Source organism: Adiantum capillus-veneris, chromosome 16, assembly GCF_014529385.1.
Source record: "Adiantum capillus-veneris isolate H3 chromosome 16, ASM1452938v2, whole genome shotgun sequence".
Classification (NCBI taxonomy): domain Eukaryota; kingdom Viridiplantae; phylum Streptophyta; class Polypodiopsida; order Polypodiales; family Pteridaceae; genus Adiantum; species Adiantum capillus-veneris.
The window spans coordinates 58,953,952-58,968,640 of NC_140946.1; positions in this window are offsets into that span (position 1 = coordinate 58,953,952).

Sequence of the window (14,689 nt, forward strand, 5' to 3'; positions counted from 1 at the left end):
AGACCGATTCTCAATGAGTGCCAAGAATTTCTAGAACACAGGAATAACTTGATACTTATGTTTCAAAGGATATTCCCACACCTTTCGATTAGATTCATCTATGAATGTCACAAAATATTTGGTCCCCCCTAGAGATTTGGTTGACATAGGACCACAAACATCACTATGTACTAAATCTAGAGGTTCAGCTCACTTTTGACCCACTCGCTTTTGACCCAATGGTAAGTGGACGAACCTAGTCTGTTTGCCATAGATACAATGCTCACAAAAAGGAAATTCAACATAAGATAAGACAGGTAAGTAGCCAAAACGAGTCAGAGTTCTCATTCCTTGCTGGCTAATATGACCTAGCCGGCAATGCCACAACTCAGTAGACGGCATCTTGCCTATAGATATGTAATCATGACCAACATCTGACACATGCATGGAATACAAGGTACCATGCTTTTGACCTTTGAGTACAACAATATTACCTTGTGTACTATCCACGAACCATTGCCAAATGTGGTATTGTAGCCCAAATCATCAAGCTGACCAATAGAAAACAAGCTTTTAGTCAACTTGGACACATGTCCAAAATTACATAAAGTAAAGTGCGTGCCATTCCTTAGATCCAATTTGATGTTTCCGACCCCCTCAATGTCTAGTTCATAAGCATCACAAATTCTCACTTTGCCACAAGAGTGAGAATAAGTAGAGAACCACTCTCTATGTGGTGTCACATGGAAACTCGCACCAAAATCTACTATCTAATTGTGTGCATACTGTGCATCTTCTGTAACAAGAGCCTTGACAGGTAGATCTGCTATGAAGACCAATACGTCAGAGGTAAGTGGCATAACAACCACTGGAAGAGTCTCTACAATAGGAGCATTTGAAAACTCTAGCACATTGATCTCCTCTAACTTTGCTTTGTCCTTGTTTGAATGGTCAAACTTAGAAGTGTGACCGGATTGTTTATCCTTCTTGCTTTGCTGCCATTTCCTGCAATTCTTCTTCACATGCCCTTTTTTATGGCAATGATAGCACTCGACATTACCCATAGAACCCCGAGACTTACTGCGTGAGCCCCCATGTTCCTTGATTTTGGCACGACTTTGAGTGTGACCCCTCTATCTATCAATAGCAACATACGCATCACCATCCTTCTTGCCTTCAAGAGATTTCGTGCGAATCTCCTCGGTAAATAGAGTCTCGAGGAAGTCATTATACACTAGACCAATACCAGATGCTGACTTTTTAATCACAATATAGAACATACCCAAGACGAGGGTAAACTGCATAGCAAGAAGATACATTTGATTTCCTCATCGAAGACCAAATCTTGAGTGGTCAATTGAGTGAAAATGGTATTGAACTCATTAATGTGAGTAGAAATAGTGCCTTCTTCCTTCATACAAAGGTCAAACAACTTTTTCATGAAGAAAACCTTATTAGTGGCACTTTTGTTCTCATAATTGGAACACAATTTATCCCATACATCTCTAGTAGTCCTTTCTCCAACTATAGTAAAGTACACAGATTTGGCCAAATGCAAACGGAAGGCTTATTTGGCCTTAGCACCAAGTCTCTCCCACTCAAGATCTGTATACTCGCTCTCTGGGCGCTCCATGATAGGATCCAGCGGACCTTTTTGTATGAGAACACCTTGAATCTGCTCTTTCCAGATAGCAAAAATTCATCCCATCAAATTTTTGGATAATATAAATATCCTTTTCACCGCTAGATGACATGGCTACAAGCTAAAGATAATATAGCGATAAACACTGGTAATTCTAGATAAAATTTGGCCGAGTTTCCCCAGAAAAACTAATAGAATCTCAATCCAAAACTATCATAAGAGATCAGTAACGCATCAAAAGTAATGCTCTCATAGCATAAGACAGGTACATCAACCACTAATTGTGCATAAAAAAGTCAAAAACTGACCCAAGACTGCCAACACGGTGTCAAATGCACCTAGCCCTCTCTATACATGCCCTATGGAGAGGCCACGAAAAAGGGGTTTTCCAACAACCTGTATCACGGTAAGGATCTCAACATTTGAGAATCCCCTAGCTCAAGAAAACCTCACACTATCAATCCTGACAAAAGGCTATGTAGACAAGAAACCAGACCAGTCTCAGAAAGGGAACGGTCAGGACTGCCAGAAACAAGCCAAATTGGCTCCACAAAAGGTACATATGGCAATTTCTGCAACTCAATGTACATCCACTGGCAACAATACTGTGAGGTGCAGTATACGCGCTCATAGAGGCGCCAAACAAAATGTGCAAGCAGTAAAAAAATCCCTGCGGGGAGTAAAACCGCTCTCAAAAGAGATCAAGCACTATCAAAAGTGCCAAAACAATGCCTATGCGCATCGAGTAATCCCACTAAAATCTGTGTTGATGCAAAATGTTGCAACCTATAAGAAACCTTGATGTCCTATATGTGTGCAAGAACTTGTGAGGAGATGGATGCCTGAAAAACTCGAGACAATGTCGATGCAAAAAAAAGCTCCTAATCAGCCCATAAACACCGTCTCAATAGCACATAATAGCCATAAAACGGCTATATACAATCCCAAAATAGTCTCTGAACAACTTGCACCTGTGTCATGTACCTATACCTGTACTTATAGCAAAAGTGGAGTTGAAAAATACAACTCTTGAAGTGTAGCTTGGATGAAGCTTTTGATTGCACGGACAGCTTCAAAAGGGAGGTAAAATTTCAGGACACCTGTTGGAGACGCTCTCGAAATGCTGAATTTGCTAATGCCAAAATCGAAAACCTATTTGCACTTTTGAAAGTGCGCACACGTGGAGGCAAAAATGGCAAGCACAAACCTTGCTCTGGTACCAGTTGAAGGTGATGTAGGAAGCGTGTGCAAGAGCAGAGAGAGAGAGAGAGAGACTTGCTGTTGGGTGGAGCACACAGCAATGTTATCCTATTGGTTGCAGGTCCTTATTCTCTTTGTAGTAGAGAATAAGTGTATATGATTAAGTTAGTAGATGGGTTAGTAGTAAGTGGGATGTCCGGCCAGTTGACCTGAATCCCAACACTTTCAAGATGAAATATTTGGGGCTGTTGCATCATTACTTGAACATAGACTTTAAGCAGTGTGATGGTGGTATTTCTTTGTGTCAAACAGGTTATATAGAGAAATTTCTATGTAAATTTGGACTTGAGGACTGCAAGCCTATTGTCACTCCCATGGAAATGGGTTTCAAGTTGAGCCTTCATGATGTTGGTGATCTTGTCGATGTCACTCTTTACCAAAATGTTGTTGGGTGCCTTATTTATGTATGCAATCGCAGTCTCATGGGTCAATAGATTTATGCATAGCCCCAAGCATTGGCACGGCTGTTAAGCGGATATTTTTCTACTTGAGTGGCAATTTACATCTTTGGTTTTTTTATCCCAAGGGGGGATCATTGCCACCAGATTTACATGCTTTTTCAGACTAAGATTGGGCTAGTTGTTATGACATGTGAGTGTCCACAAGTGGTTTTTTTTCATGCTCGACAGTTCATACATATCATGGTTGAGAAAGAAGCAACCTAATGTTTCCACTTATAGTTGTGAGACTGAGTACAGGGCATTATTCATAGCTACGATATATTGTTAATGGATCAAACGCCTTATGGTTGATTTGGGTATTGGATAGGGCACTGCCAACATCATCTATGCTGGAGTCAGAGTGCATTGGTGGTTGCGACGAAGAACCCAGTTTTCATGCTTGCACAAAGCACATTCAAATGCATTATCACTATGCTAGAGAGAGACTCTTAGTAGGAGAGATCAATGTGGCTTATGTGCCAATACAAGGCAACCTTGCATATCTTTCCACATGGGCATTATCCCATAAGAAGTTCCAATCTTTTTGCTTACTCCCTTTTGTGGACTGATCATGTCCTTAGGGCATAGAACTTCCCTATACTCTGTGTACCAGCTCTTGTCCATCACATCACTCCCAAGGGAGATTTGTCACTTTACCTATGTGGTAGTGATGTGTGTGAACATACTTAGGACCTCTAGAGAATTTTTTTCCTCACTAGGAGGTTTTTTCCCCTGTGCATTGTATATATGCCCATCACTCTAGGTCTAAACATATCCTTCATTGTTCACTAAGAAATACTACTCTTTGTTGTGTGCGTTAAGCTTCCTTGTCTTCTCCAAGTTGTGTGTGTTTCCCTGAAAGCCTATTTCCAATAGATACTCGCAAAGGGTCTCTCTCCGCAAAAATGTTCAATTCAATTATTTGGCATCACCACATCCACAATTTAAAACCTTGAAGAGGATAAAACATGTAAAAAGAGACGAGACCCTATGACCTTCCTAAAAAAGAACAAAGAAAAGGCTTTTCTATGATGAATATTTATCAAGTGTGGCTCAGGACATGGAGTGTCCATTGTAGATGTCAAGCTCAAGATTGCAAAAATATATCTAACTAGGCACACACTTTTCACAAACAGATTTCTAGGCAAAAGTTGGTGAGATAGTTTCCAAAAGCTCATCCTCAATTGGTGTTCAAATTTTTGAAAGGTCTTGATCAATCAAGGGTGACAAGGTTCTGACCAAGAATAGTAAAATCTCTACATGAAAATTTGACACAATTGTATGTCGATAGCATATATCCACCTTCAAACATATGGAATGTAGAGGAGACACGATTTCAGGCTCGCTTGATAAAGGAATGAGAATCCTTGCATGAAAAGGAGCAAATGTTGTTTGCAAAATTACATGTGATTCTAGAGAGTGGATGATTGTTCCTTGCTGCATAAATGCATCAAGTCAACCATTCCCATGTTAATACACCTTCAAAGGCAATAAAATGAAGGACAATTACATTGAAGATTGTGAACTAGGATCAACCATGGAAATGCAAATAAAATCATGGATGACAGATGAACTTTTCCAAGCATGGCTAAATCAATTCAAAATTGCACTCATGTAAAAGATGGGCTTTGAAAATTAACATTTTTTTAATATTAGATTGGCATAGTAGCCATGACCTTCTAGAGGTGGTTGTGAGCGCTTGTGATGCCAACATCCACATTGTAACTTTTCCTATACACACATCTCACAAGCTCCATCATTTGGATGTACTATTTTCAAATCCTAAAACTTACACTTTCGCAAAGAAAAGGGCATATGGTAGCAAAGAAAAACACATTCTCAAGCCAGTAAGAGTGAGCTAGGCTCCATTGAAACAAAAGCTTTGAAGTCGTCTTTAATAGAAGCAAAGATTAAATTGTGAATTAAAGAAACTAGAATATGGCTGCACAACCTAGATGTAATGAAAATTGGTGACTGGTATGCCATGCAATCACATTGCAATTTTTGAGGAAGAAAATATTTCTAATGATGTAGGTGTATCTCTAGAAAACCATGATACAACCAATTACAATGATGAAGACATATCTCAAGTACCAAATAGTCCAGCAAAATTGGTCATGGAAGGTGAGACAATTCATGTCTTAACTCAATGGTAGATACCCAACAAGAAGTTAGCCATTCCACCAACAACTTTTTAAAATTTTCAAGCAAAGGCAAGAGTACTAGAAAATGGAGGCATTGATTCAATAGAGAGAAGATTAGGGAACGAAACCATAAACCCATCTTTGAGCACTGTGAACAGATTGAGGAAACATGAACCCAAATTCAAGCACAAGAACCATGAGGCACGTTTGGGGCCAAAACTATGAGTGTATCCTCAAGCATAGGATTTGTGAGAAGAATTGTGGGTGACAACACTTGCTCAAGGATAGCACCGTGAGCAAATTTGGAGATGAAAACGGGAATCCATCTTCAAGTGCAAGAGATGTCACATGTCAAGAACAAGCAAGAATAATTGATCTACTTCATGTTCCAATGACACAAGTTTGTGTGCAACGACCTCAATGAGAAGCAATTGTAGACTACACCAATAGATTGGTTCTCACATTAGCCCAATATGTGGAGAGCATGAAGGCTAAACCTTCAAAGAAAGAGGAGATTGTAAAGGCTAACGAACCATACCAGTTTAGGTGTCACACCTCTTTGATGCCACACTCAATATCTAGGCCAAGTCAAGGTAAGATACCCAATGCATTAGTCGTGTATGTCATTCAACATGCAATCCACTAACCATGCAGATGAGCATTAAAAAAATAATGATATCTATGTAGCACTCCCAATGCATCAAAGCCCCAGGGTATTGACCCTTTCATCTAAGGCTAAGCCAAATCATAGCATCTTGCATATGCACAATAAATTATTTTCAATGCAATTAGTTACGTAGGGTCTCTACCCTTACATGTTTGACATGAACCATCAAAACCACTTCATAATCCAATCCAAAACCATAAATCATAAAATCACTTGTACAAGGTCTCTACACTGATAGATGTAATCCATCAAAACCACTTCATAATACAATCCAAAACCATAAACCATAATCCAAATCCTCATTCGATGGATAAGAACTCTATTGTACTTTGGGTGATGCACATCCATCCTACAAAACCACTTTAGCACGTAACATGGTCATAAAATTTTGGCAACAGCATAAACAACCACAAACACAACCATAATCATCAAGGATCTTCAGCCTTTGACCATGACTCATATTCCTCGCTGAACCAACTCCCGGACTTGGAGTTTTTGTATACACGTTGTAGTCAATGTAGCCAACAGACATGGCCCTTATAGATTGAAATTTTTATGCAGTACAAAAACATATGACCAACAACTAAACATAATCTCAAATCACCAATTTGTTAACCATTTTCGTCAACATGTTTGTAGGATTCTGTCTTGTGTGCACATTTTCAAGATTTAGTTTTCTCTCTTCCAAAAGAATACATATAAATTGACACCTCAATTCTATATGTTTTGTCCTTGAGTGAAAAGATAAATTCTTTGCAAGGTGAATGACTCTTTGGCTATCATTGTACAATAAATCATTGTCTTGTTTATATCCAAGATCCTCTAGAAATTTGTGAAGCCACAAAATTGCTTTGCTAGCCTCTACAAGAGCTACACATTTTGCTTCCATGGTAGATAGCGATACCACTTTTTAGAACGTTCAAGCCCAACTTACTTATATTCCTCCAATGATGAAGATGCAGCTATTAGTGCTTCTATAAGTAGCTTTTGTCACCTACGATATATGCATTCGCATATGATTTTATAAGAAAATTCAAGCGCCCCCAAAACATAGAACACTTGTTTTTAGATACCTAAGTATCCATTTCACAACTTGCCAATGTTCTTTCCCTGGATTCTCCATGAATCTACTCACAACTCCCATTCCATGTAAAATATCTAGCCTTATTTAGACCATAGCATACATTAGAGGACTTGTTGCTATGACATATTGAACTTTAGACATACAAACTATCTCCTCTTGTGTCTTTGGACACATATTCTTGTTTGGTTTAGAGTGACTGGCCAAAGGTGTAAAAATTGGTTTTGCATTTTTTATTGGAAATCTTCTAGTACCTTCTCAATCCTAAAGCATGGTAAGAAGCTCTAAATTCCATAGCCATTATTTCTTTCTCTACTCCGTTTTCTGAGTATCTACCCTCTTGATGGTTGCTTTTTCGTATAAAAGTGCATATATGGATTTACCAGGTGCGTGTGAGATTTCTCCATGTTTATTTCATCATGTTTAGCATGCTTATTTATGCACACGATGTGTTTATGGTCACGTGTGTAAATAAAAAGCACTTTTTTCCCGTCACGTAGGATGTAGGAACACCGTTTTGGTCATATCATCAAGGCATACCTAATCAAAAGAACCTATATCCATTGCATCACAAGGGAAATCCATAGGTAGCTATATATGCTACAATTGATCAATTGCTATAATATTATGAACACAAGAAGGTTATCCAACCTGCTCGCTTTGTACTTTTTTCTTCCTCATGTGCATGACCTACCATCATATCACCAGGCGTACAAAGAGTAGAGTCAACTCTTATTAGCTTGTCACACAAATAGAGTCATCTATGTTGACTTAGTCATCCAGGAATTTGGATGTATCCTCCAAGATGTCATCATGACTTGACTCCCAAAAGCTTGAGCTAATATCATCCTCATCATCTTCATAACAAGGTGACTCTATATATGCATCCTCATCACCATCCCATTTAAGACCAAAAACGGTGAGAAAAGGGTTGTTTGTTGATCTAAGGATTAAAGATTAGTCTAATAGTCATTTGACACGTATAAAAAAGTATGGAACTCCTAGCTTGGGTCTTTATGGTCCTATTTTGGTGGAGAACGGCTAAACTTCTTGGTCTTTTGGCTAAAACCGATTCCGGCTGAAAAAGTGGGGTGCATGTGAAGACACAATTTTGGGATTCTCTTTCTCTCATCATACATATATCCAAAAATAGAAGTGGTTGCTTTTCACTTAAACTCTAAGAATAGTAGGTAAAGAAGATTTCTATTTACATTGCTCCTTTTGAATGGATTTTGAGAATAAAGCATAAGCAAAATCATTGTAATGTCCAAAAGTAGTAATAGGGATTAATAGTTCTCCATGATAGGGAAACAACTGCCCTCAGTTGTGGAGAAAAATAGAAAAAACTACAAATCTTCAATTTCTGTGTGGAGACGAGGTAGATATCCACACGATATCTGTTGATAAATCAAGTAAAGTCCTCAGAGAAAACTTTCCACTACTTATCATAATATCCTGAAAAGAGGAAATAAAAAAGATAAGTGCAATCCACATATCCAAATATCTAGGAAACTCAAAGACATCTTTGTTAGCGGACCCTCTAACAATGACAAAAAGATCATGACAACAATGAAAAGAAATCACCTTTTAAAATGTTCAAAGGGAAAAATCTCAGTCAAGTATTGCTCATTTGCCAAAATTTGTCAATATGTGTATTGTGTGGGTGATTTACATGTCCTAAATTGAAGAGTATCCCAAGTATGTCTAGCTTTCTCTTTGTATTGAGAAGAGAGAACGTACTTCATTACCATTGTTTGAAATTTCTTTCAAGTTCGTGGTTGTTTGTGTTGTTTGTGAGTCACATTCAACAAAAGAGAAGCATGTTTTTTTCAGTTGGTTTGCTACACACTTGATTTTGTCTTGTTCACTGAACTTTTCTCCTTGAAAGTAGTCACCCAAGGATGAAACCAAGAGAGAAGCACATGAGTATCCTTTCTTCCATCATCCTTTTCTCTTGTAGTCATCCAAGGATGACAACCAAGAGAGAAGCACATGAGCATCCTTTCTTCTATCATAATATACAAAAGCAAATGTCTTTTTAGAGATTTTGTTTTGTTTTGTCTTTATTTGAGCGCGAAGGAAAGCAGAACAAGTCTATTTAAAGCTTACAAATTTATTGAGCAGTGACCAAGGCTCGAGAACAAGCAAGGAAATCCATGACGTGTATGTTTTATGTGGTTATGAAGGCATAATCGTAGAGATTCCATTCTTGAAGAAAAGGTTTTACATGTGAAAAGGCTCTTAGGACATACAAGGCAACTTGGGTAGAGGAAGACATGCAATCAGTGGTAAAACGGAAAGTGTGTGAGAAGCTTTTGAAGAAGCTTTCTGCACGGGGTTCTTTACGTACGATAGCAAAATATTCGGCCCAACAGTCACTTTGGGGAATATAAGGTACAAATTGTACCTAAAGCTGCTAAAACCACCAAGCTTCCACTAACAATAGAACAGCTTTCACTCAAGCAAAAGAGCAAGACCATTCATGTCAAGGACGACATGGACGTGGAAGGGGGGAGTGTTGACGGTGGAACACATAAGAAGTTTCCCCAATATGTTGTATCATTATTTTTTGAAACGGAATGATACTTTTTGTAATATTTGAGCAGCCACTAGAGTTTGTGGGAACAAACCTCTAAGGAGGAATGTATATAAGTCAATTTTTGTAACCCTAAACCCGACTTTTGAATTAATCAAATCCGGTTATCACTGTGCGTGGTGTTTGTGAGAGAGAGAGAGAGAGAGAGAGAGAGAGAGAGAGAGTGATTTCTTCTCTTCCCTACACGCGCTACGGCAGCTCCATTGCGAAAGCAACCCCACCATCGTGCTAGCAACGATGAGGGCTTCCATTCAACGCCAAGAGTGTGTGATTCTGACTATGACGCGAAGTGAGCTCCTACGAGCTTTCATGTGAGTTTTCTTGCAAACCAAGTGTCCATTTGGTGAGTTCTTTGCACCTATTGATTCACGGAGAGTAGGACTACACGTTAATACCATATGCCACAAAAAATGGTAACTTGTATTTTGCTGCCTATCTTTAAAGATACACGATTGTCACAAGAGGTAGCTGGAGGTTTAACTGCTAGAAAGGTGCTGCAATCAGGCTATTGGTGGCCTACCTTATTTAAGGATGCATCACTTTTTGCAAAAGGATGTGATTTTGGACTTTCTAGGCCCAATTAGTCCGACAGCTCGTAGCACTCAATCTTGATATATCATTGCCACTGACTATGTGACAAAGTGGGCGGAAGCCAGGGAAACACGTAAGGCTGATCCAAGGTCAAGTGCCAAGTTTCTCTTTGAGAACAGTATTACAAGATTTGGTTGTCCCTTTGAGATTGTGAGTGACAATGGCACTCATTTTATATATAGAGTGATACAAGAACTCACCACCAACTTCATGATAGCTCACCATAAGTCCACACCTTATTATCCACAAGCAAATGGCCAAGCTGAGAGTACTAATAAGACCTTAATCTCTATCTTGACCAAAACGGTGGAAGCTCATTGCATAGATTGGGATTTGAAGATGACTTCAGCTTTATGGGCTTATCGTACTTCTTACAAAGTGGCTATTAATTCTACACCATTCAAAATGGTATATGGCCAAGAAGCGGTTATGCCATGGGAGTTTGTAATTCCTAGTCTGTGTGTAGATTCGTAAGAAGGTTGGGATGGTAACCCTTTAGTTGAGCGCTTATACATCCTTGCTAGATGAAGAAAGACAATTGGCTGTGCAAAACGCACTTGTGGAGAAAGATAGAAGGAAAAAATGGTTTGACCGTCATCTAAAGAACAAAGATATCAATGTTGGTGATAAAGTCCTTATGTATGGAGTGTGTAACAAAAAGAAAAAGTTGAAATATGCGAGAAAAGGACCATATCAAGTATGTGAAATTACCCCGCAAGGTACCATTCGTGTGGAGACTCTAGATTGAAGCCATTGGATTCCTCAATGGGAGTAAATTCAAAAGGTACTATGATTCTCTAAGCCAGGAAGAGTTACAAGCCATCCATCAAAAGAAAGCAGCCAAAGAACAGGCAGAGCTTAAAAAGATCCAAGCAAGAGTTAAGGCTCGAGAAAGACAACAATGTCTTAGACGCCAACGGGGCTAATTTGGGAATCACGGAAGCATTTTTTGAAGACACTGATGATGATTCATTGGAATCTGAGCCACCTCTACGATATCCAATTGAACTAAATAGCCTCTATGGGGGAGTACTATATAACACATTATTGGGTATAGGAGCTCAACATAATTTGTTATTCTATGGAGTTTGGTGTCAGCTAGGAAAACCACCCCTATCCACAAGCACCATCCAAGTCAAGGGTGTCAATAAGAAGAAGACCACTTTTTTTGGAATCCTACACACTCCTGTTATTTATGACAATGGAACCGTGGTTCAAAGCTTTTTGGTCATGCTTGTTGATATGGAGGGTACTATAAACCTGGGTGCAAATGGATGTTTGCTGGGAGACCGAGAGTATCACGACGCAGAAACCAACTCACGTCCCTACGATTCAAGGAATAACACCTGACATCTCACCTCTTCATAACACAAAAAACAACAAAATACTGTCAATCCAAAAAGTCACAACATCCTTGCCAGTAGCACAACCCTCTAAAGCTTCAACTTCCATGGCTACAACAGATAGTGCTACATCAAAGGCTCCACGTGATCTAACCAAGGATACATATCAATGGGTCCCCAAGATATCGTTATCGAAACCCCCTATGGTTCAAGTTAATTCACAAAGGAAACCTCAAAGGAAGGCATCCACTCAGGTTAAGAAGGTGAAAACCAAATCATGTTGGATTCCCAAACAACTATTAGAAGCCCAAGGCTACTATGATGGAAATAATTGAATTTGGGTACCTAAACATAAATTGTGTCCTTCCCTATCCACTACAAAACCATGTGAGTCAAACCTTGTGATTCCAAAGCCGATGGAAGACCGTGAGAAGGGAAAGATCATAGAATGCTACACACTTATTCTAGAGCTAGTTTGAGTTCCAAGGCAAAACCAATCTATTTGACTTAGCTCAGGAAAGGAGGAGTTCCATGAAGCTTCTAGCTCCTCATGTAATGCATCCATGAGGTAAAAGCTTCTACACGACCTCCACCTACCATAGGCAGCCTCCATGAAGCTACAAAAGATTTGACACCTCCCATTGTTCGATTATTACCTGATATACTACTTCAAGTTCGTTCATGGGAGAGTACCTTATTACCGTTGCAACTCGATGAGGCACCCCAGGTAAGAGAAAACTATTGGCTAAAATCCTCACCTATTACCAATTGGAATAACTGGTTCTAAAAGGGGATGACATCTTTTTAAAGTATGATCTACCCAAGGAAAGGGGGAGTCTTCATTCACGTCAGCCTATTGAATTATTTTCCTCTTACCCTTCTTTCCCTGACCCTTAAGATTTTCGATTTTAGGGATTGTATATATAGATATATAGTAACTAACCACCCTAGTTTTAAAAAGAAAAAAGTAAAGAGCAAGAGCAATTAGCAAACGAGTGTGCACAATACTAGTCAAAATCATGGACCGGCCAGACCTACACATGTCACATTAGGTACACTGAAACAGAAACCTATGTCATCAAACACCTAACCATCCTCTATTTGTGTTCACAGATATGGTTGATTCTTATAAAGATTCTTTTTACCTGTTTATATTATCCTCGTATTTCCTCTAAATGGGATTCGGTTTAAACACTCGCTTGTGAGAGAAATGTTGAGGAGTTAGAGTGGTTGGTCCGCCTCTTGACTACGACGGATCCCTATTCTATCAAGGAAGTTTGTCCAATTGCCCAAGTTTACCCTTTTGCCCAGGCTGAGTATGCACGCCTCGTGACATTCCTAATAATATTCTGCAAGGAAGAGGATGAGGACGATAATGGTGATTGGACGGACGAGACACGCGGCCTTACCGAAGAGGATTACACCTACCTTGATGATGAGGGTGGTAGTTTAGCCTTAGAGCTACCGACCGAGCTCTCCAACCTCCACTTACTTTGATCCTCATCACTTGAGTGATGGAGGGTAGGTAGGATTAGTATGATAGGAGTGTTTCTATTTTAGAGTTTAGTGATTGGCAAAGTTCTTTTTTCCCACTAATGTGCCCCTGAAAGGTGGATGTTTGGTGGTGACTATTGTGCAGTTTGTGACTACATAAGGATGTTTGGTGGTGACTATTGTGCAGTTTGTGACTACATAAGGATACCTTTGAAGGACAACGACAATGGATGTTTACTTGTTACAATGGATGTTCTCCATTATATTAGGTGTACTACTTTCTTTTATGTATGCTTTCCACAATTACATGTTTGCATCTTGTCATTTGAGTTTCTAACAATTCATAAAATTTATGAAGTTGTGACATTGCCAATTTAGATGCTATATTTTTTTCAAACTTCTATTACCTTGTTCTTCTCTTGGAGCTTGGTCTATTAGTTGTCTTTAAGTAGGTATCAGGACCTTAGGCTAAACTAGGCCACTTAATTGCTGACTTTAATTCGTAAATAGTCTATTAATTGTAGTAACTTTCGTAATGTTTTAGGCTATGAGAATATAGTTCTCTCTAACTTATTCCACCTAAGTGTTACTTGTGTTGTGGAAGTCCATGTGTTAAGCTGGTATTTGAGACCTCGAGTCTCCCGGCTAGTTTATGCTCAAGCTGGTATTTGAGACCTCGAGTCTCCCAACTACTGGTATTTAAGACCTTGAGTCCCCCAGCTACTTGTAGCAACTATGATAACAACCAAAAAAAAAAAGAGGGAGAGAAAAGAGAAAGCAAATAGCACAAACTTCCATGTATTTTATGTTGATCACACTTAAGTGGTATAAGTGACAAGATCACTAGTCTTTAGACCCCGACGAGCATTCCTAGGGTTAACTACTCTTTAGTCGACATTTTTTAATTAACGTTGGTCAATCTAGTATTTACTTTAGCACTAGCTCTTGTGTACTTCTCTTAGAGTCAACCTAATAGACCTTAACTCAATTGCATTTTATTCAGGTACTACGCTTGTTCTAGTTGGCAATGTTACAATTCATTATTTTATTTTATTTTTTCATTTCCTAGAACATAATGTATGCATCTCACTTATTGCACGGCTGCACATGCTGCCTTTCAGCTTTCACAATGTTGTTTTTCTTTTGCTATAAGTACTCCTATCGTGGATCAAGATGTTGCACTGTTATTTTCCGAGGGTGGAATCTACATCAAGAAGGGGGTCATGTCAACCACCGGCGTCCACTCTTAGTATTCATGGGCCGGGCTTCTCAGTCCAATAGGAAAAGGGTAAGAGCGATCACCGATGAGAGGTGCACTCTAACTAGAACATTCAAGGGTTAGTTGGCTAAGCATGGGCACCCAAGTGTGAATGGGGGAGCTCATATAAAAGTCACCTAAACCTAAAAATCACTCATTCTCTCATTTGTGCAATTGAAGAGTTCTCTTGCTCC